Genomic DNA, 24984 nt, shown 5'->3' with positions numbered 1-24984 from the left:
ACATCTGATAACCCTTTCACTTAACGTATCCTGCAGGCGCCCTGCAGGCCGGCACTGCGCACCGCCCATCGTGGAAAACGCCGTGGCCTGACCGTCCCGCTGCAGGCGGGTTTGAGATGGTTCAGGTTGGAAGCATTGATAATTCTGCAGTTCGCGTCCTCATATGTAGACGTCTTTGCCCACGTGTCCGACCGGGTCTTTACGGCACATTCCCGGGTATGGAATCACAGCATTTGGCAGGGAGCACCTTCTCGGTTCCGATGATGCGTCACGTTTTCTTCCGGAAATGCTGACCAGGGACCCTCCGTTATCTGTGCCGGAGAGGCCCCCGTTCCGCAGATCCTAGGAGACTCTGGGCGTCGTCAGGCTTCCGTCTGTGACAGTCTGAAGGGCCAAGGTGGAATCTTATTATTGTTGTTGTTTATTAAAGCTGGATGTCTCTGCCAGGCACGGGGGCTCACGCCTATAATCTCAGCACTTTGGGAGGCCAAGGTGGGTGGATCGCCTGAGTCTAGGAGTTCGAGACCAGCCTTGACAACATACTGAGACCCCATCTCTACAAAAAAATGCAAACAGCCAGGCGTAGTGGCGTCCACCTGTAGTCCCAGCTACTCGGGAGGCTGAGGCAGGAGGATCGCTTGAGCCCGGGAGGTCGAGGCTGCAATTAGCTGTGATTACCCCGAGGCACTCCAGCCTGGGTGGCAGAGCAAGGCCCTGTCTCAAAAAACTTTTAAAAGCCTAACTGACCATCTCCTTTGAGGTTTGGGATTCTTTGTTTTTGAGACGGAGTCTCACTCTGTCACCCAGGCTGGAGTGCAATGGCGCAATCTCGGCTCACTGCAACCTCCACCTCCCAGGTTCAAGCCATTCTCCTGCTTCAGCCTCCCGAGTAGCTGGGATGACAGGTGCACACCCCACGCCCAGCTAATGTTTGTTTTTTGGTAGAGACAGGGTTTCACCATTTGGTCAGGCTGGTCTCGAACTCCTGACCTTGTGATCTGCCCACCTTGGCCACCCAGAGTGCTGGGATTAAAGGTGTGAGCCACCGCGCCTGGCCAGGTCGGGGTTTTGTTTCCTTGTGTGAATTGTGGGTTCACGTCCTTTGCCATCTTTCCACTGAGACTCGGGCCCTGGGCTGTCTCTCTCTCAGGCTCCTCCTGGTACCCATTGTGAGGCTGTGTCCTTAGGGATTTAGCTTCTCCTTTGCTCCCATGAGTTCTCAGCTGAGTGGGTGTGAGAGCCCATTTTATAGATGGAAGAGCTGAGGTTTGCAGATGCCTCTTCATCCGTGCACACAGGCCCCATCCACGTGTTGCCGGGAAGGGAAGTTTCTTCCTGACCCGAGGCCCAGCTCGAGCTCTGCGTGTCTCCCGGTGCCTGACTCCCATCGTCCGTCTCGTGTTGCTCTGAAGGTCTAGAGCTGAGGCTGAGTGGTCTGTAAAGCAAAGAGGTTTGCCGGGCGCTGGGGGCTCACGCCTTAATCCCAGCACCTTGGGGGGCCGAGGCGGGCGGATCACCTGAGGTTGGGAGTTCAAGACCAGCCTGACCAACATGGAGAAACCCCGTCTCTACTAAAAATACAAAATTAGGCCGGGCGCGGTGGCTCACGCCTGTAATCCAAGCACTTTGGAGGCCAAGGCAGGTGGATCACCTGAGGTTGGGAGTTCAAGACCAGCCTGACCAACATGGTGAAACCCCGTCTTTACTTTTTTTTTTTTATTTTTATAAAAATATACAAAAGCTCTCAGGCTTAGCACCATTTTTTTTTTTTTTGAAACCCCTGCGCCGTGAGAGCCAAGTGGAGGAAGAAACGCACGGGCAGGCTGAAGCGCACAAGAAGAAAGACGAGGCAGAGGTCCCCGTAAACCGCCAGCTTGTGGCCCCGTGGAGGCCACAGGAGCAGAAACACAGAATGCCAGACGCTGGGGATGCTGGTGCAAGCTGTGGGACTGCGCGCTACCGTCTAGAGCTTGTCTCAGTGGATCTAGAGCCTCATCGCCGTCTGTTCGCCGCTCACCTCTGAGACCCACCTTGCTCATAACCAAAGCTGCCCATGTTGGTCCTTTGCCCCGGACCTGTGACATTCTGGATTATTTCTGTGTTTCCGTGTGGCCGAGTGTAACCACCGTAAAATAAATCACACAAGGAAATCACCTCTTCCGCTGTCTTAGCTGAAGAATTTTTTTAAAAAATGATATATATAAGAAAAAAATACGAAATTAGCCAGACGTGGTGGTGCATGCCTGTAACCCCAGCTACTCACTCAGGAGGCCGAGGCAGGAGAATCGCTTGAACCCGGGAGACGGAGGTTGCAGTGAGCCGAGATTGCGTCACTGCACTCCAGCCTGGGCAACAAGAGTGAAACTCTGTCTCAAAAAAAAAAAAAGGTTTATCTGGCTCGCAGTTCTGCAGACCATACAAGCATGGCGCCCGCATCTGCCGGGCTTCTGGTGAGGCCTCAGGAAGCTTCCACTCGTGGCAGAAGGTGAAGGGGGAGTGGGCTTCTCATATGGCGGGAGAGGGAGCCAGAGGGAGGAGAGAGAAGGTGCCAGGCCGTTTTCAACAACCAGGAGGTCCCTGAACTAACAGTCGGAACTCACTCATTCCCGAGGGAAAGGCACCGAGCCTTCCGTGAGGGATCCAGCCCCACAACCCAAAGGCCACCCGCCAGCCTCACCTCCAGCACTGGGGGTCACCTTTCAGCGCGAGATCCGGAGGCGTGCACGTCGGCCCCATGTCGCTGGCCTTGCCCAGTAGCTGCCAGACTCTGGGGTTCTGTTGTGTTTCTTCTCGTGCGGTGGTTCCCAGCTGGGACTGATCCTGCTCCTTACGGTACGCGGGAGACGTCTGGTAACATCTGTGGCTTCCGTGTCTGGGGGTGGGTGATGTCTGGGGACATCTGTGGTTGTCCCGACAGGGGTGCTCCTGGCATGGAGTGGGTGGGGGCTGGGGATGCTGCTCAGCACCCCGCAGTGCCCAGGACGGCCCCACCCAGAGAACGGTCTGGCCACAGTGTCCACGGTGCTAAGAGGAGAGACCCTATTTAGTACAATAACAACAGATGATCGTTTCTCACGCGTTCTGTTTAAGAATGGAGATGACTGCGATGTGTTTTGTAGCCGTTTCTGCCGCAGGGGTTACCCTGGACCCCAGCAGCACCTCATGCTGGGGCCTCTCCCCTCGCTGAGTTCTGTGTGTGTGAGCACCAGTGTGTATATATGCATGTGTGCGTTTGTGTGCATGTGTGTGTGCTTGTGTGTATACGTATGTCAATATAGATGTGTGTATACTGTTTTTGAGCATATATCTGTATGTGTGTATTTGTGTGTATTTGTATATGTGGATATGTGTGGGCACACGAGTGTATGTGTGTGTGCTTGTGTATATATATTTGTGTATATGCATGTGTGTATGTATATGTATGTACATTGAGTGTATGTATATTTGTGTATATGTGTATGTATGTATATATATGTATTTGTGTGTAGGTATATATGTGTGTATATAGGTGTATGTGTGTATATATATGTGTGTGCATGTGTATATATGTGTATATGTGTGTATGTTCGTGTGCATATGGGTATGTATGTCTATATGTGTGTGTGCACACATGTGTGTACATGTGTATATGTGTATATATTTCTGTGTATGTCTGTATATCTGTGTGTATCTGTACATGTGTGTATGTTCATATATGTATGTGTATGGGTGTCTATATGTGTGTACACGTGCACGTGTGAGTACATGTGTATATATCGGTGGGTGTGTCTATATGTGTGTGGATATGTGTGTATGTGTGTGTGCATGTATGTATAGGTATGTCTATCCCTGTGTATATGTGCACATGTGTGTATATGTGTATATATTTGTGTGTATGTCTGTATATCTGTGTATATGTGTACGTGTGTATACGTATGTGTATGGGTGTCTATATGTGTGTACACATGCACGTGTGTGTACACGTGTATATATCAGTGTGTGTGTGGATATGTGTGTGCATGTGTGTATGTGTGTTCATGTATGCATGTATAGGTATGTCTATCCCTGTGTATATGTGCACATGTGTGTACGTGTGTATATGTGTATATATTTGTGTGTATGTCTGTATATCTGTGTATATGTGTACGTGTGTATACGTATGTGTATGGGTGTCTATATGTGTGTACACATGCACGTGTGTGTACACGTGTATATATCAGTGTGTGTGTGGATATGTGTGTGCATGTGTGTATGTGTGTTCATGTATGCATGTATAGGTATGTCTATCCCTGTGTATATGTGCACATGTGTGTACGTGTGTATATGTGTATATATTTGTGTGTATGTCTGTATATCTGTGTATATGTGTACGTGTGTATACGTATGTGTATGGGTGTCTATATATGTGTGTACACATGCACGTGTGTGTACACGTGTATATATCAGTGTGTGTGGATATGTGTGTGCATGTGTGTATGTGTGTTCATGTATGCATGTATAGGTATGTCTATCCCTGTGTATATGTGCACGTGTTTGTGTGTGCGCTCACATGCAAATCCGTCTTTGGGTGGCCAGCGTGCTTGGGGAGGTGCATTTTCAGGAAGGGCTTGTGAACGCCCTGCTTCCTGAGTTCCTGCCCAGTGGCAACACCCTTCTCTCCCTCCACGCCTGAGTGCATCCTGCCCGGGAACAGATGGGCGACTTCCCCATTGCCCACTTGACATAGCCCTGTCCCCCACTGGAGTCTCGTGCTATGAACAGGAGACTCGTGACCTTTTAGGTCACCTGTGCCTCATCCTAAACCACAAGGCAGCGAGCTTCTCCTGTCACGGGCCAGAGAGCCGCCGTGTTCGGCTCTGACGCCAGACAGTCTCTGTCTGGAGCACTCAGCTCCGCCGCTGTGCACAGAAGCCTCAGAGCCAGTGCCTATGTAGGATGTGGCAGAGGACACCGGCCCGGCGTGGCAGCTCACGCCTGCAATCCCAGCACTTTGGGAGGTCGAGGCGGGAGGATCGCTTGAGTTCAGGAGTTCAAGGCCAGCCTGGGCAACATGGTGAAACCTCATCTCTACAAAAAATGCAAAACATTAGCCGGTGTGGTGGTGTGCACCTGTAGTCCCAGCTACTCAGGAGGCTGGGGCAGGAGGGTCGCTTGAGCCCAAGAGGTCAAGGCCGCAGTGAGCTGTGATCACATCACGCCCATCCAGCCTGGGCGACAGCGTGAGACCCTGTCTATAAATAAAGAAATAAGGACAACGCAGAAGAAATAAACCTGCAGATGGAAACGGTGTGTTCCCGAAGCGTCTCCAGAAAGGATCACGGCCAACCCAAGGACTCGAATGAAGCGAAGGAGCCTGTGGCGCAGGGTGAGCCACTGGGGCCCCTGGTGGACGGCGTGGGGTTTGTTGTTTTTGTTGTGAGATGGAGTCCCGCTCTGTCGCCTAAGCTGGAGTGCAGTGGCACACGCTCGGCTCACTGCAGCCTCCACCTCCTGGGTTCGAGCAGTTCTCCTTCCTCAGCCTCCCGAGTAGCTGGGATTACAGGTGCTCGCTGCCACATTCGGCTGTTTTTTTTTTTTTTTTTTTGAGTGGAGACGGGGTTTCACCATGTGGCCCAGGCTGGTCTCGAACTCCTGAGCTCAGGCAATCCACCCGTCTCAGCCCCCCAGAGTGATGGGATTACGGGCGTTAGCCACTGCTCCCAGCCTTGTGGGCTTTCTCTTTTTTTTGAGACAGTCTTACTCTGTCACCCAGGCTGGAGTGCAGTGGTGTGATCTCAGCTCACTGCAACCTCCGCCTCCCAGGTTCTAACAATTTTGCTGCCCCAACCTCCTGAGTAGCTGGGATTCCAGGCACCTGCCACCATGTCTGGCTAAGATTTGTAGTTTTTAGTAGAGGCGGGGTTTCACCACACTGGTCTCGAACTCCACCTGCCTCAGTCTCACAAAGTACTGGGATTACACGCATGAGCCACTGCACCCAGCCTTCAATTTCCTTTAAAATTGGGAGAATGCCATCCGCCTGCCTCATATGGATTCTTCCACCAACGTGGTCATAAAGTAATATTTTAAAATCAAAAGATACCATCCGCCTGCCTCATATGGATTCTTCCACCAACGTGGTCATAAAGTAGTATTTTCTATGGATGAGGAATGGCAGACGTCATAATGAGACGCTGCGGCCGTCCTCTCACCCTACACAGATCCCTCTCACCGTTGAGACTTCCTCCACGAGGCACCCAAGGCCTTTTTTTTTTTTTTTTTGAGACAGAGTCTTTCTCAGTCGCGTAGCCTGGCCGGAGTGCAGTGGTGCAATCTCGGCTCACTGCCACCTCCACCTCCCAGGTTCCAGTGATTCTCCTGCCTCAGCCTCCCAAGTAGCTGGGATTACAGGCGCCCACCACCACTCCTGGCTAATTTTTGTATTTTTAGGAGAGCTGGAGTTTCACCACGTTGGCCAGGCTGGTCTTGAACTCCCGACCTCAGGTGACCCACCGGCCTCAGCCTCCCAAAGTGCTGGGAATACAGGTATGAGCCACAGCGCCTGGGCTCAAGGCCGCTTTTAACTGACTCTGGCCTGGCTCTGGCCACCAGCCCCCTGTCCCCAGCACCTTCCACACCCACATCCCAGCTCTGAACTGAGGGTGCTGTCCCAGCCCGGGCCTCTGTGCAGTCAGCTCCCACAGCCTTTCCACCTCCGATTCGCACCCACGCCGCCCCTCTGGGCTGGGACGCCATCTCTGCTGTGACATCTCTCTTAATTCCTCTTTTTCCTCCGTAGTTAAGATGTCATTGACATACCATAAAACTCGCCCATTTAAGTTACACAAGTTAATGTTTTTAGTATATTCACAGGGTTGTGTAACCGTTACCACCATCAGACCAGACGTTCCTTCCCCGGAAGCTCCACCCCCATCAGCAGTCACTTTCTGTCCCCTCCCCCAGCCCACAGCACCCAAGCTTCCCCTCCCTGTCTCTGTGGATGGGCCTGTCCGGGACATTTCATAGAGATGGGATCACATGGCCGGGCGCGGTGGCTCACGCCTGCAATCCCAGCACTTTGGGAGGCCGAGGTGGGTGGATCACCTGAGGTCAGGATTTTAAGCCTGGCCAACGCAGTGAAACCCCATCTCTACTAAAAGCATAGAAATTAGCCGGGTGTGGTGGCGGGCACCTGTAGTCCCAGCTACTCAGGAGGCTGAGGCAGGAGAATCGCTGGAACACAGGAGGTGGAGGTTGCAGTGAGCTGAGATTGTGCCACTGCACTGCAGCCTGGGCGACAGAGCAAGACTCTTTCTCAAAAAAAAAAAAAAAAAAAGAAGGCCGGGCGCGGTGGCTCAAGCCTGTAATCCCAGCACTTTGGGACGCCGAGGCAGGTGGATCACGAGGTCAAGAGATCGAGACCATCCTGGCCAACATGGTGAAACCCCGTCTCTACTAAAGATACAAAAATCAGCTGGGCATGGTGGTGTGTGCCTGTAATCCCAGCTACTCGGGAGGCTGAGGCAGGAGAATTGTCTGAACCCAGGAGGCGGAGGTTGCGGTGAGCCGAGATCATGCCATTGCACTCCAGCCTGGGTAACAAGAGCGAAACTCCGTCTCAAAAAAAAAAAAAAGAAAGAAAGAAAGAAAAAGAAATACATGGTCTCCTGTGTCCGGCTTCTCTGACCAGGTGTGACGTCCTCAAGGTGCGTCCCTGCTGTGGCCTGTGTCTGAGCTTCGTTCCTTTGATGGCTGAATCCTGTTCCATTGAACAGATGGACACGTCGTGCTGATCCGTTCATCTGCTGACGGGCATTTGGGCTGTCTCCACTTTTCCCTGTGATGACTCATGCGTCTGTGAACTTTGCTTTACGTGTTTCTGTAACTTTCGGTTCTCTTGGGCAGACACCTAGCACTGGAGTCGGTGGGTCACGTGGAAACTAAGCTTAACCCTTTTTTTTGTTTGTGTTAATCCCTCGTCTACTCACAGAAATGTTTAACCGTTTGAGGAAACGCCAGTTCTTAACTTTAGAGGCAGGCACAGCCCCTGTGCACGCGTCAAATCTGGCCCTCCGCCTGCTTTTACAAATAAAGTTTTATTGGCACACGGCCCCACCCACTTATTTACATATAATCCAGAGCCGCTTTCTCACTGCTTGGGCAGAGGTAAACAGTGTCCACAGAGACTTCTGGCCCCCAGATTCAAAGTGTCTACTCTCTGATCGTTTGCAGAAAAGTGTGCTTATGATCTACCACCTGTGACATGCAAAGTGACTGACTATTTGTGGATCTTAAGAATCCCTCCTTGGGCCGGGCGCGGTGGCTCACACCTGTAATCCCAGAACTTTGGGAGGCCGAGGCAGGCGGATCACGAGGTCAGGAGTTCGAGACCAGCTTGGCCAAGATGGTGAAACCCCGTCTGTACTAAAAATACAAACAATTAGCTGGGCATGGTAGCAGGTGCCTGTAATCCCAGCTACTTAGGAGGCTGAGGCAGGAGAATCACTTGAACCCGAGAGGCGGAGGTTGCAGTGAACGGAGATCGAGCCACTGAACTCCAGCCCAGGCAACAGTGTGAGACTCCATCTCAAAAAAAAAAAAGAATCTCTTCTTGAAAGTAAAATATGAATAAATAAAAGGAATGCTTCCTTTCCCCCACACCCTGCACAGAAAGCTCCGTAATGGTGGAATTTGATCTTTTAACCTTTAAATTGTTGTTTTCTACTATTATTTGTTTATTTATTTATTTTTGTTTTGTTTTGTTTGAGATGGAGTCTCCCTCTGTCACCAGGCTGGGGTGCAATGGCGCGATCTCGGCTCACCGCAACCTCCGCCTCCCGGGTTCAGGCAATTCTCCTGCCTCAGCCTCCCGAGTAGCTGGGATTACAGGCATGCGCCACCATGCCCAGCTAATTTTTGTATTTTTAGTAGAGATGGGGTTTCACCATGTTGACCAGGATGGTCTCGATCTCTTGACCTCGTGATCTGCCCGCCTCGGCCTCCCAAAGTGCTGGAATTATAGGCATGAGCATCTGACCTAATTTTTTTTTTTTCTTTTGAGATGGGGTTTCACTATGTTGGCTAGGCTGGTCTCGAACTCCTGACCTCATGATCCACCTGCCTCTGCCTCCCAAAATGCTGGGATTACAGGCGAGAGCCACCTTATCCGGTCAGAGTTTCACTCTTGTTGCCCAGGCTGGAGTGCAATGGCGTGATCTTGGCTCACTGCAACCTCTGCCTCCCAGGTTCAAGCCACTCTCCTGCCTCAGCCTCCGGAGTAGCTGGGATTATAGACGCCCACCACCACGCTCAGCTAATTGTTGTATTTTTAGTAGAGACGGGGTTTCACCGTGTGATCCGCCTGCCTCGGCCTCCCAAAGTGCTGGGATGACAGGTATGAGCCACCGCGCCCGGCCTTCTTTTTCTTGAGTTGAAAATCCCCTGTGCTTACAATGAGCAGGAGCCAGCCCTTACGCACGTGATCGCCGTTCCCACTGGCTAACCATCCTCTGGGTTTTCCCTGCTGTTTCCCCCACCCCACCCCCAAATCCCACCTCCCCCGTTTCCTCCGTCCCTTGATTTGCAGTGTTGCTGTGTTGTTTGCACACGGATGAGCTTCAAAGCCTCTCTGGACCAAGGAAGCTTGGGTGGGAAAGTTTAAATAACTCGACCATTGACAGTTAGGCTAAAAATTCACGCTTGAAAGGAGCCCACTGAAGGGTTCAAAAGTATGACTAGGCTGGGTGCGGTGGCTCACGCCTGTCATCCCAGCACTTTGGGAGGCAGAGGTGGGCGGGATCACTTGAGGTCAAGGGTTCAAGACCAGCCTGGCCAACATGGTGAAACCCCATCTCTACTAAAAATACAAAAATTAGCCAGGCCTGGTGGTGCGTGCCTGTAATCCCAGCTACTGGGGAGGCTGAGGCAGGAGGATCACTTGGACCCGGGAGTCAGAGGTTGCAGTGAGCTGAGATCGCACCATCACACTCCAGCCTGGGTGACAGAAATGAAACTATCTCAAAACAAAACGAAAGTGTGACCTCAATAATGCTGCGGAATGCTTCTTTTGGGGTCCCGAGTAGAGCGTGGGGACATTCACGACTGGGAGGTGGTCCCGGCATGGAGCAGGTGGAGGCCAGGGAAGCTGCTCATCACCCTGCAGGGCCCAGGACGGCCCCACCCCAGAGAACGGTCCAGCCCCGGTGTCCAGAGTGCAGAGTGAAGAGACCTGTCTTCATTATTGGAAAAAATATTGAATCTGGCCGGGCGCGGTGGCTCACGCCTATAATCCCATCACTTTAGGAGGCTGAGGCAGTGGATCACAAGGTCAGGAGTTCGAGACCAGCGTGGCCAAGATGGTGAAACCCCGTCTCTACAAAAAATACAAAAATTAGCTGGGCACGGTGGTGTGCGCCTGTGATTCCAGCTCCTTGGGAAGCTGAGGCAGGAGAATGGCTTGAACCCGGGAGGCGGAGGTTACGGTGAGCTGAGATCGCACCACTGCACTCCAGCCTGGGTGATGTAATAAGACTCCATCTCCAAAAAAAATTGAATCTATCCCTTACACTGGACACCAGAATGAACTCCCAAAGGGGCAGATGGTGTAAATCAGGGGGACCCCCTAGCTCCTGGGACTCTCCTCCTCTCTCTCTCCCCACTCAGGTGTGGATTTCAATGTGTGCAGCCTCCTGGGACCTCAGCAGGGCAGGGGATCATGGGACTCAGAGTCTCTTAGGGGTCTATGGAATCCCCTAAGATTCCAGTGTACCCTGGGAGCGATTCTGCCCCCACCAGGGTACACTCGGTAATGTCCGGGAGCACATGCTCCTGGCACGGAGTGGGTGGAGGCAGGGACGCTGCCCAGCACCCTGCAGTGCCCAGGACGGCCCCACCCCAGAGAAGCAGCCGGCCCCAGTGTCCACAGTGCCCGGGGCGGGGAAAACCCTGTTGTAGGTGTTGAAAGTGAGTGTAGTTTTCAGCTGAACAGAAACCGTGAGTGTTGATCATTTAAAAGAAAAGGAAAAGGGGCCGGGCACGGTGGCTCACACCTGTCATCCCAGCACCGTGGGAGGCCAAGGCAGGTGGATCACCTGAGGTTAGGAGTTCAAGACCAGCCTGACCAACATGGGGAAACGTTGTCACTACTAAAAACACAAAAATTAGCCAAGCGTGGCGGTGGGCGCTTGTAATCCCAGCTACTTGGGAGGCTGAGGCAGGGGGATCGCTGGAACCCGGGAGGCAGAGGTTGTGGTGAGCCGAGATCATGTCAGTGCACCCCAGCCTGGCCACAGAGCAAGACTCTGTCAGGAAGAACGTGGAGCGGGGAGCGGGGCAGAAAATAAAAATTTAAAAAATATGGAATTGTGGCAAAAAAAAGAAAAAGAAGAAAGAAAGAGAGAGGGAAAGAAAAAGAAAGAAAGAAAGAAAGAAAGAAAGAGAAAGAGAAAAGAGAGAGAGAAAAGAAAGAAAAAAGCAGAGAGAAAGGAACCCGCTGTAGATGTGGGTTCCTGGGGCTGAGCAGGTGGGGACCCCGGCGCTCTGGGGCTGCAGTGACTCGGGGCCCGGCCCCGTGTGAACCTGTGGATCCCAAGGGTGTCACTGCGAACCCCTGAGTGGGCGGAGGGTGTGAACGCCTGCCCCGGACCCCAGTTTCTTTCTGAGAAGCAGAATGCAGAGAAACTTCTCGGAGAAAGGTTGGAGGAAGGGGATTCCCCGCGGGTCTCCCCGAAGAGCTGGCGAAGCTCAGAGGCGCAGCTTCCTGTTTCTCGGCCGCCCCGGGAAGCCGCCGCCGCTGGGCACTTTGTTCTCGGGGTGCTTTTCAGAGTGTGAAGAAGAGAAAGAAGCCAGTGTAATTTCTGTCCTTCTGAGAGAGGCTCTTGTGGGCACTGTGTGTCCCAGATCCCTGAGAGGGCCAGGCACGGTGGCTCATGCCTGTAATCCTAGCACTTTGGGAGGCCAAGGCTGGTGGACCACTGGAGGTCGGGAGTTCGAGACCGGCCTGACCGACGTGGAGAAACCCGTCTCTACTAAAAATACAGAATCAGCCGGGCATGGTCGGGAGGCTGAGGCAGGAGAATCGGTTGAACCTGGGAGGTGGAGGTTGCAGTCAGCTGATACCACATCATTGCACTCTGGCCTGAGTGTTAAGAGTCAAAAACTCCGCCTCAAAAAAATAAAAGAGCGCTGAGAGCCGGAAGGGTCAAGGACCCAGGCCGGGGTGCAGAGAGGAAGGGGCAAGGGGAGGGCAGGGCACCTCCCGGGCACAGAAGGGCAGTGGTGCTGACGGAACCACAACTGTGACACTCTTAACCAGGGTCTCCCCGGTGCGCCATGGACACGGGGCGAGGATCGCTCTCTGGGCACTGCAGGGTGCTGAGCAGCGTCCCCGGCTTCCACCCACTCCATTCCAGGGGCACCCCCCAGTCGTGACAACCACAGATGTCCACAGACATCGCCCAGTGTCCCCAGGAAATAAAATCACCCTGGTTGAGACCCCCCCCTGGGTCAGGGGATTCCACAGACCCCCCAAGAGACTCTGTGTCTGTGGTCCTCTGCCCTGCTGAGGTCCCAGGAGGCTGCACACATTGAAATCCACACCCTGAGTGGGGAGGGAGAGAGGAGGTGAGTCCCAGGAGCTGGGGTCCCCCTGGTTTACACCGTCTGCCCCATCAGGAGCTTATTCTAGTGTCCACTGTGAGGAGAAATTGTACTCAATTGTTTTCTCAAATAATTTTCTTTTTTGAGACCAAGTCTCTCTCTGTCTCCAGGCTGGAGTGCAGTGGCGCAATCTCGGCTCACTGCAACCTCTGCCTCCTCCTGGGTTCAAGCAATTCTTCCGCCTCAGCCTCCTGAGTAGCTGAAACCAGAGGGGCGCGCCACCACACATGGCTAATTTTTTTTTTTCTATTTTTCGTAGAGACGGGGTTTCACCGTGTTGGCCAGGATGGTCTCGATCTCTTGACCTCGTGATCCACCCGCCTCGGCCTCCCAAAGTGCTGGGATTACAGGCGTGAGCCACCGCACCCGGCCTTCAAATAATTTTCTTTTTTGAGTCTCGCTCTGTCGCCCAGGCTGGAGTGCAGTGGCGCCAACTCTGCTCACTGCAACCTCTGCCTCCCGGGTTCAAGTGATTCTCCTGCCTCAGCCTCCCGAGTAGCTGGGATTACAGGCACACACCACCATTCCTGGCGATTTTTTTGTTTTTAGTAGACACGGGGTTTCACCGCGTTGGCCAAGCTGGTCTCGAACTCCTGCCTCAGGTGATCCTCAGCCTCCCTAAGTGCTGGGACGACACGTGAGCCACCATGCCCGGCCTTTTCCCAAATAATGAATTCAGGGTCCCCCATGGGCCCCATGCACATCAGGGCTGGGTGTAGGACCGTCCAGGCACTGCAGCGTCCCAGGTCTCCACCCTCCATGCCAGGAGCACCCCAAGTCGTGAAAACCACAATTTCCCCAGCCACTGCCCAGGGTCCCCTGGGGGCAGGGCCACCCCCAGAGGAGAATCACTGCCCCAAGGGAAGGGATGGGTAGGACACAGAAATACAATGGGGGTACAGGCCAGGTGTGGTGGCTCATGCCTATAATCCCAGCACTTTGGGAGGCCAAGGTGGCTGGATCGTGTGAGGTCAGGAGTTCAAGACCAGCCTGGCCAACATGGTGAAACCACGTCTCTACTAAGAATGCAAAAAATTAGCTGGACATGGTGGTGCACGCCTGTAATCCCAGCTACTCGGGAGGCTGAGGCAGGAGAATTGCCTGAACCCGGGAGGTGGGCATTCCAGTGAGCCAAGATTGTGCCACTTCACTACAGCCAGAGTGACAGTGCGAGACTCCATCCCCCAAAAAAAAAAAAAAAAAAATTATAAAAAATAAAAAATATGCTGGGCGGGTGGCTTGTGCCTGTGGACGCAGCTACTCGGGAGGCTGAAGTGGGAGGATCGCTTGAGCCCAGGAGTTCTGGGCTGTAGTGCGCTGTGCCAATCGGGTGTCTGCACTAAGTTCGGCATCAATATGGTGACCTCCTGGGAGCCGGGGACAACCAGGTTGCCTAAGGAGGGGTGAGTCGGCCCAGGTTGGAAACGGAGCAGGTCAAAACTCCCGTGCTGATCAGTAGTGGGATTGGGCCTGTGAATAGCCACTGCACTGCAGCCTGGGCAGCATAGCGAGACCCCGTCTCTAAAAAATAAATAAGTAAAAAAACAAAAATGATGGGGGGTACAGGGGTCCTGCCTGGGCCCCCTAAAGAGGGCCGGACCTCCTCTCCTGAGGATCAGCCCTGAGGGCCGGTGTGGGACAGACCTGTGGGGTGGGGTGATGTGGGGTCCCAGGCGGTCCCCTCCTTCCTGCCATTGCCAGGCCCCGCGCACACTGAAGGGATGCAAGGGACAGGCTGGGGCTGTTCTCTAGCCCCCCTCATCGTTCATGGAGTCCGTATTTGCAGATTCGCCTGCTTGATGATGTTTATTTGTGAACCCCAGATCAACGCCTGGGGCACTTTCCCTGTCATCCTGGGACATGCGCAGAGGGATAGAAATTAGAATCGTGGCCAGGCGCGGTGGCTCACACCTGTTATCCCGGCACTTTGGGAGGCTGAGGCAGGCAGATCACTTAAGGTCAGGTGTTCGAGACCAGCCTGGCCAACATAGAGAAACCCCATTTCTACTAAAAATACAAAAATTAGCCGGCAGTGGCGGCCCATGCCTATAATCACGGCTACTCGGGAGGCTGAGGCAGGAGAATTGCTTGAACCCAGGTGGCGGAGGTTGCAGTCAGCCGAGATCGTGCCATTGCACTCCAGCCTGGGTAACGAGAGCGAAACTCCGTCTCAAAAAAAAAAAAAAGAAAAAGGAAGGAAGGAAGGAAAGAAAAAGAGAGAGAGAGAGAAAGGAAGAAAACTATATAACTTAATTTTAAAATCTGAAAATCACATAAGGAAAGGAACATCCACCACCCCGGAGGTCTGTCCTTTCCTCACACACCCTCTTCTTTTTAAAAGTTGAGACTCTTTACATGGTTTGATCCTCTGCCTTTAGACGTCTCTGCTGGCCAGGTGCGGTGGCGCACACCTGTCATTTCAGCGCTCTGGGAGGCCAAGGTGGGAGAGTCGCTTGAGCCCAGGACTTTGAGACCAGCCTGGGCAACATGGCAAAACCTCCTCTCTACAAGAAGAAAGTTAGCTGGGTGTGGTATTGCGCACCTGTGGTCTCAGCTACTCGGGAGGCTGAGGAGAGGGCATCACTTGAGCCCGGGAGGTTGGGGCTGCAGTGAGCTGTGATCACACCAGTGCAGCAGCCTGGGTGACAGACCCTGTCTGAGAGAGACCGTGCCCATCGATGGCAAGGGTGATGAAAATTATATAGCGTGCTGATGAAAAACGATTATTTCCAGCCACCTAAAAAGCAAGCCTGAGAGAGAAGCGCACAGAGTCACCGCAACAGAACGAGGAGCTGTGGTTTCCTAGTCAAGGGCCATGGCCTGGGGCGGGGTCGGAGTCCTGTGGGTTCTGCGGCTGACCCGGGGGTGCAGGTGAGGTGGCTCCGGCATCTCGGCCACTGTCCTGATTCTGTGGATCAGGAGCTGAGGTCACACATCGCCCTTACTCGCAGTTTGTGACGAGTCAGAAGTCTAATTTCCCTTCTCTGCGGAGGCGCGGTGCTACGAGCCCTTCGCCGACCCGGCCGACCGGGGCCTCTCTGAGTCTCCTTTGGGCAGGAGGGAGGAAATCCTGACGTCGCTCGTTTCCTGAGTGTGTGCCTGTTCACTAGCGGGGCCCTGCTTTAGAGGCAGGACTCGCTCCTGCCCGTGTGTGTGTCTATGTGCATGTCTGTGTGCACGCATATGTGTGTGCAAGTGTGCCTGTGCGTGTGCACATGTCTGTACATGCGTGCGCATCTGTGCACGTGAATATGTGCACGTGTGTCTGCATGCCTGTGTGTGTGCATGTTTGTGTCTGCACATGTGCATGTATGTGAATGTGTGTGCGTGTGTGCACGCCTGTGTGCATGTGTCTGTGTGTGAATGTGTGCGCGTGTCTGTGCATGTCAGTGTGTGCATGTTTGTGTCTGCACATGTGCATGTATGTGAATGTGTGTGCATGTGTGTGCGTGTGTGCACGCCTGTGTGCATGTCTGTGAATGTGTGCACGTGTCTGTGTGCATGTGTCAGTGTGTGCATGTTTGTGTGCCTGTGTCCACATGCGTGTGGGTGTGAATGTGTGTACCCATGTATGTGTGTGTGTGCGCGTGTCCGTGCACATGTGAATGTGTGTACACGTCGGTGTGCATGCGGATGTGTGCACATGTGTCTGTGTGTGTATGTGCATCTGTGTCTAGAGTTGGAAGGGGAGGCAGTGCCCTCGCTGTCTGTAGGTGACTAAGAGGTCAAGGCTCTCACACGGAGTGATTCCGCCCCCGCAGATGACCCTGGGCGGTGTCTAGGGACATTGTGGCCATCCCATCTGGGGGTGGTCCTGGCATGGAGCAGACAGAGGCCAGGCATGCTGCTCAGCACCCTGCAGAGCCCAGGATGGCCCCGCCCCAGAGAACCATCTGGCACTGGGGTCCCTGATGCTGGGTGCGGGGAGAGACCCTGGCTTGAGAGAACGTGTTTGTGCAGCCACCGCCGACCTCAGCGTCCTTGGCCTCCAACACAGCCCCTGGGGCGCAGGGCCGCTGAGAAAGTGTGATGTGTGTGTGGCCCCGACTCACTCCAGCCCAGGAGCATCGGCCGTGTGGCTCTTCTTTGTGTCAGTGGAAAAAACCCATTGGTTTGTGGAAACAGCAAAAGTTTGTGAAGGAAGAGGGGCTGGGCTGGCTTCGGCGACCACAGGGGACCTTCGGGCAGGAGGGAAACAGCCTCGGCCACGTGAACCCGGCCCGGCCCAGCCTCGAGCAGCTCAGGAAGCTGGGCCTGGGTTGGGGCCAGGGCATCTGCTGACCTCCCCGGCAAGCCCACTGCAGGGCGAGCCCCGACGCTGGACAGGGCGAGACAGAGTCTCAGTGTGTCATCCCGGCTGGAGTGCAGTGGCGTGATCTTGGCTCACTGCAGTCTCTGCCTCCCAGGTTCAAGTGATTCTCCTGCCTCAGCCCCCCGGATAGCTGGGATTACAAGCGTGAGCCACCTCGCCCGGCCGGCTCCTGGCTTCTCAATGTGGGGCCGGGGGCTCAGCAGCAGAGCAGGAGTGGCCTAACCAGAGGCGCAGAACCAGGCGTCTGGCCTCGCTGTGTGCAAGTCCCGGCTCCGTGACCTCGGCCAGTGCAGACGCTCAGCAAGGCAGGAGCCTCCGCCTGCCTCGGGCCTCCTTGTCCACAAAATAGTAGGCTGTGTTGGAGCTGGAGGGGGCAGATGGCTGCCTGCCTCGCCCTCCAGGCCTTGGTGGGAGTCATCAGGGTGCTCCCCATGACCTCCTCACAATCCGTGCCCTCTGCAGCAGTGACGGATGTGGCGCCTGGCTCGATCCTGGGTCCGGCTTGGAGCAGAGGATTCCGTTCTCTGGAAAACAGCAGCTCCACAGGGCCCAGGCCCACCTCACAGCCCGGAGCCCACCCCACCCCCAAGACCCATCACAGGCCCAGGCCCATGGAGCCGTCCTTCCCTTCCCATTGACCTCCTGGCCCCGGCGGGACACGTCAGACCCGCAGCCCTCCTGTCCCCAGTGTACCTGTCACTTCCGCCATTCGGGGTTAATTGGTTTGCCCCCCAGTTTATGTTTTCCACCCGTCCCTTTGCCTGGCACGTGGCTTCCATGAAACTAGAAATCAGAGATGGAAAAACACCCACGTATCCCACGGGAAGGCTCCGCCCCGGGGGTATTTTGTGTTTCTTGCCACTGGTGTGTCTGACGGACTGGACTTTGATGGTGGGTTGGGGCCCCCTTGTTCTGAATGGATTAACACGAGTTTCTAGAAGATAATCTGCCCGGTTTTCCTGCAAGAGAAACTTCCATGTGTGTATCAGTGGTAAAGAATAAGGCCCATCCTGCCCCCGCTTCCTCCGGAGGGCACGGGCATTGGGAGCTCCCATGCTGCATTTTTTGGTGCCAGCAGCTTGGGTCTCCAGGAACAGCCGGAGGCAGCTCTGTGAGTTCCTTCTAAGTAAAAATATGTCACCACGCTTTTCTCTCTCTCTCTCTCTCTCTCTCTCCTTTTTTAAACAGGGCGTGTGCAGCACGCGGTGATTCCCGGGGAAACTGAAAAAGGTATGTGGCATTTTCTCTTACCTCACGGGCTTGGAATCTCTTGTTTTTTAGAAAAAGGAACAAACAAGCCTCAGTCTTTCATGTGCGCCTGACACGTCGGGGGGCTGAGTCATCCCATAAAAGGGCTCCGGGCTCAGAGCCAGGAAACCTGAGTTCAAATCCCAGCTCCCCTTCCAGCAGCCCTGCCCTGTTTGGGGGGGTTCCCGTCAGCTGTCTGCAGTGCAGATGACGCTCTCCGTTCTGCAGGAAGGCTGCAAGGATTACACACACACGGAGGTAGATAGCGAAATGCAAAAGCAGCCGGCGCGGTGGCTCACGCCTGTAAGCCCAGGCAGGCAGGTCACCTGAGGTCGGGCATTTGAGACCAGCGTGGCCAACAGGGCGAAACCCCATCTCTACTAAAAATACAAAAACTAGCCGGGTGTGGTGGCACACGCCTGTAATCCCAGCTTCTCAGGAGGCTGAGGCAGGAGAATCGCTTGAACCCGGGAGGCGGAGGTTGCAGTGAGCCGAGATCGCGCCATTGCACTCCAGCCTGGGAGATAGAGCAAGACTGTGTCTCAAAACAAAAAACATTATATATATTTTATATATACATACACATACATATGTGTGCATAAAATATATATAATATAGGCTGTAATCCCAGCACTTCGGGAGGCCGAGGCGGGCGGATCACCTGAGGTCAGGAGTTCAAGACCAGCCTGGCCAACATGGTGAAACCCCATCTCTTTTTTTTTTAATAAAAATAAAAAGAATTTTAAAATATAGATATATACATATATTTTACATGTGTACAAGTCCTGGTTCCGTGACCTCGGCCAGTGTAGACACTCAGCAAGGCAGGAGCCTCTGCCTGCCTCAGGCCTCTGTGTCCACAAAATAGGAGGCTGTGTTGGAGCTGGAGGGGGCAGTGTGTATAAAATGTATGTATATATATTATATATTTTTATACACACACACACACACGTATGTATACACAGTGGTGCGCGCCTGTAGTCCCAGCTACTCAGGAGGCCGAGGCAAGAGGATTGCTTGAGCCCAGGAGTTTGAGGCTGCAGTGAGCGATAATTGCACCACTGCGCTCCAGCCTGGGTGACAGAGCAAGGAAAGCTGGTCTCTGAAAATATATATACATATGTATGTGTGTGTGTGTGTGTGTGTGTGCCCAGTGTGGTGGCACATGCCTGTGATCCTAGCGTTTTGGGAGGCTGAGGCAGAAGGATCACCTGAGCCCAGGAGGTGGAGGCTGCAGTGAGCTGTGATCGCACCTCTGCACTCCAGGCTGGGCAGAGTGAGACCAGGCCTCTAAAATAAAGCAAGAATATATATATAAACGCTGAGCAGCATCCTGGCGTCTGAATCAGCATCTGAGACAGCAGTGGGACCCGAAACCACAGCCCGTCTGTTTCACTCCCGTTTTTCTGGGAATCTGTGCATTTCACGTAGGTGACCTCACTGGGCGTCCTACCTGTTCTCTGCCCGTGCTTCTTATTCCCATAGGTTGGTAGGAACGTCCCCCTTTCGTTTCTGCTTGGATTATTTGCATCTTACTTCCTTTTTTTTTTGGTTTTGCTTTTGGTCAGCCCGGCTAAGAGTTTGTCAATCTCACAGCTCTTTTCAAAGAACCAGCTTTTGGTTTCGTGGATTCAACAGTTTTTCTAGTCTCGTTATCACCGCTGGGATCTTTACAATTTCCTTCCTCCTGCTGGCCTGGGGGCTGCCTTCCTTCTAACTGTGCTGGTTCCTTGAGGCACGGGGTCCTCAAAGTTTTGGCAGCAGGGAGTGGTTTTGTGGAAGACGGCTTTTCCCCGGGGGGGAGGCGGGCGTGGGGCAGTGGGGAGGACGGTTTGGGGATGATTCCAGCGCGTAACTTTCATTAGCACTTTATTTCTGTTATTATTACGTTGTAACGTCTGATAAAATGATTCCACAGCTCACCCTAATGTGGGATCGGTGGGAGCCGGGAGCTGGTTTCCCACCACCAGGCGGTACCTGGGCCGGGTGCGATGGCTCATGTAATCCCAGCACTTTGGGAGTTTGAGGCGAGCGGATCACGAGGTCAGGAGTTCGAGACCAGCCTGACCAACATGATGAAACCCCCGTCTCTACTAAAAATATAAAAGCTGGCCAGGCATGGTAGTGAGTGCCTGTAGTTCCAGCTACTTGGGAGGCTGAGTCGGGAGAATCGCCTGAACCCGGGAGGTGGAGGTTGCAGTGAGCTGGGATTGTGCCACTGCACTCCAGCTTGGGCAGCAGAGTGAGACTCCACTTCAAAAAGAAAAAATAATATAGAAGAACCTAGGTTTACTCGCCCACCTCTCACCCGCTGCTGTCCAGCCCGGTTCCTAACAGGCCACAGACCGGAGGTACGGGCGTACGGCCCAGGGCTTTCAGACCCCTGCCTTCCGGTGTCAGGCGAGGTTGTGGAGTCGAGATCTTTGTCCCTTTTCCCTGCAGGTGATCACAGGCCCGTCTGTTTCACTCCTGTTTTTCTGGGAATCTGTGCGTTTCACGTAGCGCTGCTCTCAGCCTGCGCCGTATCCCACACGTCGTGGTTAGGTTGCGTTTCTGCCGTCTTTCGTGTCAGGGTAATTTCTGATTTCCCTCGTGGTTCCGTCCTGGGCCCGTTGGCAGTTGAAGAGTATTGAAATGTCCACATATCCCATGATCTACGCGGGAAGGAAAGCGGTCAGAAAAAGCAACGCTCGTGGCCGGGCGCGGTGGCTCACACCTGCAATCCCAGCACTTTGGGAGGCCGAGGCGGATCACCTGAGGTCGGGGGTTCGAGACCAGCCTGGCCAACACAGTGAAATTCGTCCCTACTAAAAATGCAAAATTAGCCTGGCGTGGTGGCTCACGCTTCTAATCTCAGCTTCTCGGGGGCTGAGGCAGGAAAATTGCCTGAACCCGGGAGGCGGAGGTTGCGGTGAGCCGAGATCACGCCGCTGCACTCCAGCCTGGGTGACAAGAGCAAAACTCCGTCTCACAAAAGAAAAAAAAAAAAGGAGGAGGAGGAGGAGGAGGAAGAATAAGAAAGGAAGAAATAAAGCAATTTCAGTTGGGAATGGGCTTCTAGCCCCTTATCTCGGGACCCTTTAGGGGCTTGATGGTGAGGCGGAGACAGGGGGCTGGTTTGGGGTGGGGACTTTACCCTGGATTCTAGAACCAACAATCTGATGGCAGCGTCCCCTGCATGGGGCCAGTGGCGGGTGCCTGCAGTCCCAGCCACTCAGGAGGGTGAGGCAAGAGAACTGCTTGAGCCCAGGAGTTCAAGGCTGTGGTGAGCTGTGATCACATCACTGCACTCCAGCCTGGGGGACAGAGCAAGACCCTGTCCCTTAAAAATATATAAATAAATAGGCTGGGTGCGGTAGCTCACGCCTATAATCCCAGCACTTCGGTGGGGCCGAGGTAGGTGGACCACCTGAGGTCAGGAGTTCAAGACCAGCCTGGCCAACATGGCAAAACCCCCATCTCTACTAAATACGAAAAAGTTAACTGAGCGTGGTGGCACGTGCCTGTAGTCCCAGCTACTCGGGAGGCTGAGGCAGGAGAATCACTTGAGACCAGGAGGCAGAGGCTGCCGTGAGCCAAGATCTTGCCTGGGGTCCAGAGCGAGGCTCAGTGTCAAATCTATAGATTTATTTATAAATCTATATATTTGTTTATATTTATATTTCTTTAAAAATATGGTTATATATTTATAAAAATATGTTTATACATTTGTTATTTATAAATCCATTATTTGTAAATATATAGATTTATAAATATATAAAAATAATATATGTATAAATTCATCAATATTATAAAAGTGATTTTTAGAAATATTTATAGGAAATACATGGGTTTGTTTATATTTACATGTAAGCAGTGAAAGGTTCCATGAGAACGTGACCGAGCACACGGCCGGGCTTTTCGGAGTCCCTCAATTTTGCCCCCGAGGTGAGCGCCTCATGGCCTCGCTCTAGTCTGGACCCCAAACACCTGACACTCAGGACGATGACGAAGAGAGTGACGACTGCTGAGGGGTGGCCACGTGCCCGTGGCGTCTCAAGCCACCCTTTCACGTCCACCTCCATGAACGAAGCAGGGGACCCTGCCGTCCCTCCCGTTTTCCTGACCGGGAGACCAGAGCTCCTTCGCTGGAGGTCAGTCGACCGGCGTGAGGTCCCTGGAGCCCACCCTGAGCCCAGTTCCCTGGGACACGCAGGTGCTGGCTGGATGGCAGGTGGCATAGAGCTGCCCGGGCTGGGCTCCGGTGTCTCCGGGCGGAAGGCTCAGGCTGCCAGCCACGTGGCCACGTGCCGGGGGATTACGTCCCTATGCGGCAGCATCTGCTGGGAGGAATGACAAGAGCATCCAGTGATGACATCAGGCAGCTCTCGTGGGGCCCTGGCTAAGCCCGCTGGCCCTGTTCCCAGCCGCCCGGCCATCCCCACCTCGGACCCCTCCCGAGTCCTCGGCGTCCCCCCACTCAGTGACTCAGTGACTCAGTGACTCAGCGACACCTCTCCCATGCCCCCTGCAGGCCAGGCCCACTGCTCCAAGTCCATTAGTTCTCCCAGGATCCCTGGGGAGGAGCAGGGCTCACTGTCCGCATTTTATAGATGGGGAAACTGAGGCTCGGCAGCCAAAAGATGCTCAAGGCTCAGGGGCAGGTCAGAGGCGGAGAGGGATTGCAGCCATGAGACTCTGGCCACAGAGCAGCTGCTGGCCTCTCAGCCCATGCGGGCCACCTGCTCATCTGCAGAGGCCCCTCCGAGCCCAGCAGGGCCACGGTCACGCTCCCTGGGGAACAGTCTCAGCAGCTGGGGGCTGGTGATAATGTGAGCAGAGGAGGCTGGGCTCACTGGCTCCTGCCTGTAATCCCAGCACTTTGGGAGGCAGACGCAGGCGGATCGCTTGAGATCAGGAGTTCGAGGCCAGCCTGGCCAGCATGGAGAATCTACTAAAAATACAAAATTAGCCAAGCGTGGTGGCGCGTGCCTGTAATCCCAGCTACTCGGGGCCGAGGCAGGAGAATCCCTTGAACCCCCGAGGCAGAGGTTCCAGTGAGCCGAGATCGCGCCATTGCACACTGCCTGGGCGGCAAGAGCGAAACTTCATCTCAAAAAAGAAGAAGAGGCCGGGCGTGCTGGCTCACGCCTGTAATCCCAGCACTTTGGGAGGCCGAGGCGGGTGGATCACGAGGTCAAGAGATCGAGACCATCCTGGTCAACATGGTGAAACCCCGTCTCCACTAAAAATACAAAAATTAGCTGGGCATGGTGGCGCATGCCTGTAATCCCAGCTACTCGGGAGGCTGAGGCAGGAGAATTGCCTGAACCCAGGAGGCGGAGGTTGCGGTGAGCCGAGATCGCGCCATTGCTCTCCAGCCTGGGTAACAAGAGCGAAACTCCGTCTCAAAAAAAAAAAAAAGAAGAAGAAGAAAAAGAAGAAGGAGGTAGGCAGAGAAGGCAGAGTTCACAAGACAATGTCGGGTTTGCCCACCACGTTCACAGCGGTGACATTCTGAACAGCCAAAAGCAATCCAGTGTCCCTCCACACGACAGAACCCGATTCAGCCACGACCGGGAGCAGCAGCCCTGACAGCAGCCGCCGTGTGGATGCACTTCGAGGAGCTCAGGCTCAGTGACAGACGCCAGGCACAGAAGGACACACCCTGTGCGATTCAGCTCCTAGGAGGTCCCTAGAGCCCTGAGATTCACAGACAGTAGGATGGGGAGGCCGGGCGCGGTGAGATTCACAGACAGTAGGATGGGGAGGCCGGGCGCGGTGAGATTCACAGACAGTAGGATGGGAGGCCGGGCGCGGTGAGATTCACAGACAGTAGGATGGGAGGCCGGGCGCGGTGAGATTCACAGAGAGTAGGATGGGAGGCCGGGCACGGAGGCTCACACCGGTAACCCCAGCCCTTTGGGGGACCGAGGCGAGTGGATCACGAGGTCAGGAGTTTGAGACCAGCCTGGACAACATGGTGAAACCCCATCTCATCTAAAACTACAAAGAATTAGCTGGGCGTAGTGGCGCGTGCCTGCAGTCCCTGCTACTCAGGAGGCTGAGGCACGAGAATCGCCTGAACCCAGGAGGCGGAGGTTGCGGTGAGACGAGATCTCGACACTGCACTCTCAGTGACAGAGCAAGACTCCATCTCAAAAGAAGCCAGCAAGAAGGGTCGCCTGGGGGGCTGGATGGGACGGTGACTCCCGGGGTCGCCCAGGGGCTGGATGGGACGGTGACTCCCGGGGTCACCCAGGGGCTGGATGGGACGGTGACTCCCGGGGTCGCCCAGGGGCAGGATGGGACGGTGACTCCCAGCGGCTGCTGTGGCACCTTCTGCATTCTGCCCACTTCCTCTGAGCCGGTTTCGACCCGAACCCTCTTTTCCCGTCCTGCAGGGATACTGAGAGTCAGGGTGCCCAGCCCCGAGGCAGCCACGTTTCCCCTTTCCGCCAAGAGCGGCAGGAGACCTCAGTGCTTCCTGGGGGCAGCCCAGGACTTGGCCGAGTTTCTGCATTAGCAAGAAAAGGCGTAATGGAATTTGGATAGACGAGAAAAGGGGATGTAAGCGTGAGCAAAACCACACACTCCACCTCATTGTTAGAAATTCCATGCATGTCATCAAAACCTCATCTTGGGACAGAGGCCAAGACGAACTCACTGTCACAAGGAGTTTTGTGCACACCAAGCGTGCCAGTCCCGGCACCCCCGCCCACACCCAGGCCCTGCGGGTCCTCCCTCCTGGTCAGCTGGTGCCTCGGGCCTGGTGCCTGGTAGCTACGGCTGCGGTAGCTGCAGTGGTGCCTTTCCAGAAGGTTCTGCAG

At 54.3% G+C, this 24984-nt stretch overlaps 1 protein-coding gene across 11 annotated transcripts in view; it reads left to right on the top strand.

The window, feature by feature from the left end:
• The window catches only part of GNG7 (G protein subunit gamma 7), a 179771-nt gene that overhangs the window by 127817 nt on the left and 26970 nt on the right, over window positions 1-24984 (top strand). For 5 of the 11 annotated variants that reach the window (XR_013531230.1, XM_035283582.3, XM_054250165.2 and 2 more), the window contains one exon: window positions 18116-18157. The exons of the other annotated variants lie outside the window; for them this stretch is intronic. The gene's annotated coding sequence lies outside the window, so the exon portion shown is untranslated. The remainder of the gene's footprint in view (window positions 1-18115; window positions 18158-24984) is intronic. 11 annotated transcript variants of the gene reach the window in all.

The sequence above is a fragment of the Callithrix jacchus genome, chromosome 22 (genome assembly GCF_049354715.1).
Source record: "Callithrix jacchus isolate 240 chromosome 22, calJac240_pri, whole genome shotgun sequence".
In the NCBI taxonomy this organism is placed as follows: domain Eukaryota; kingdom Metazoa; phylum Chordata; class Mammalia; order Primates; family Cebidae; genus Callithrix; species Callithrix jacchus.
Note: the sequence above shows the minus strand (reverse complement) of the source record. Positions and strands in the feature narration are given on the sequence as shown.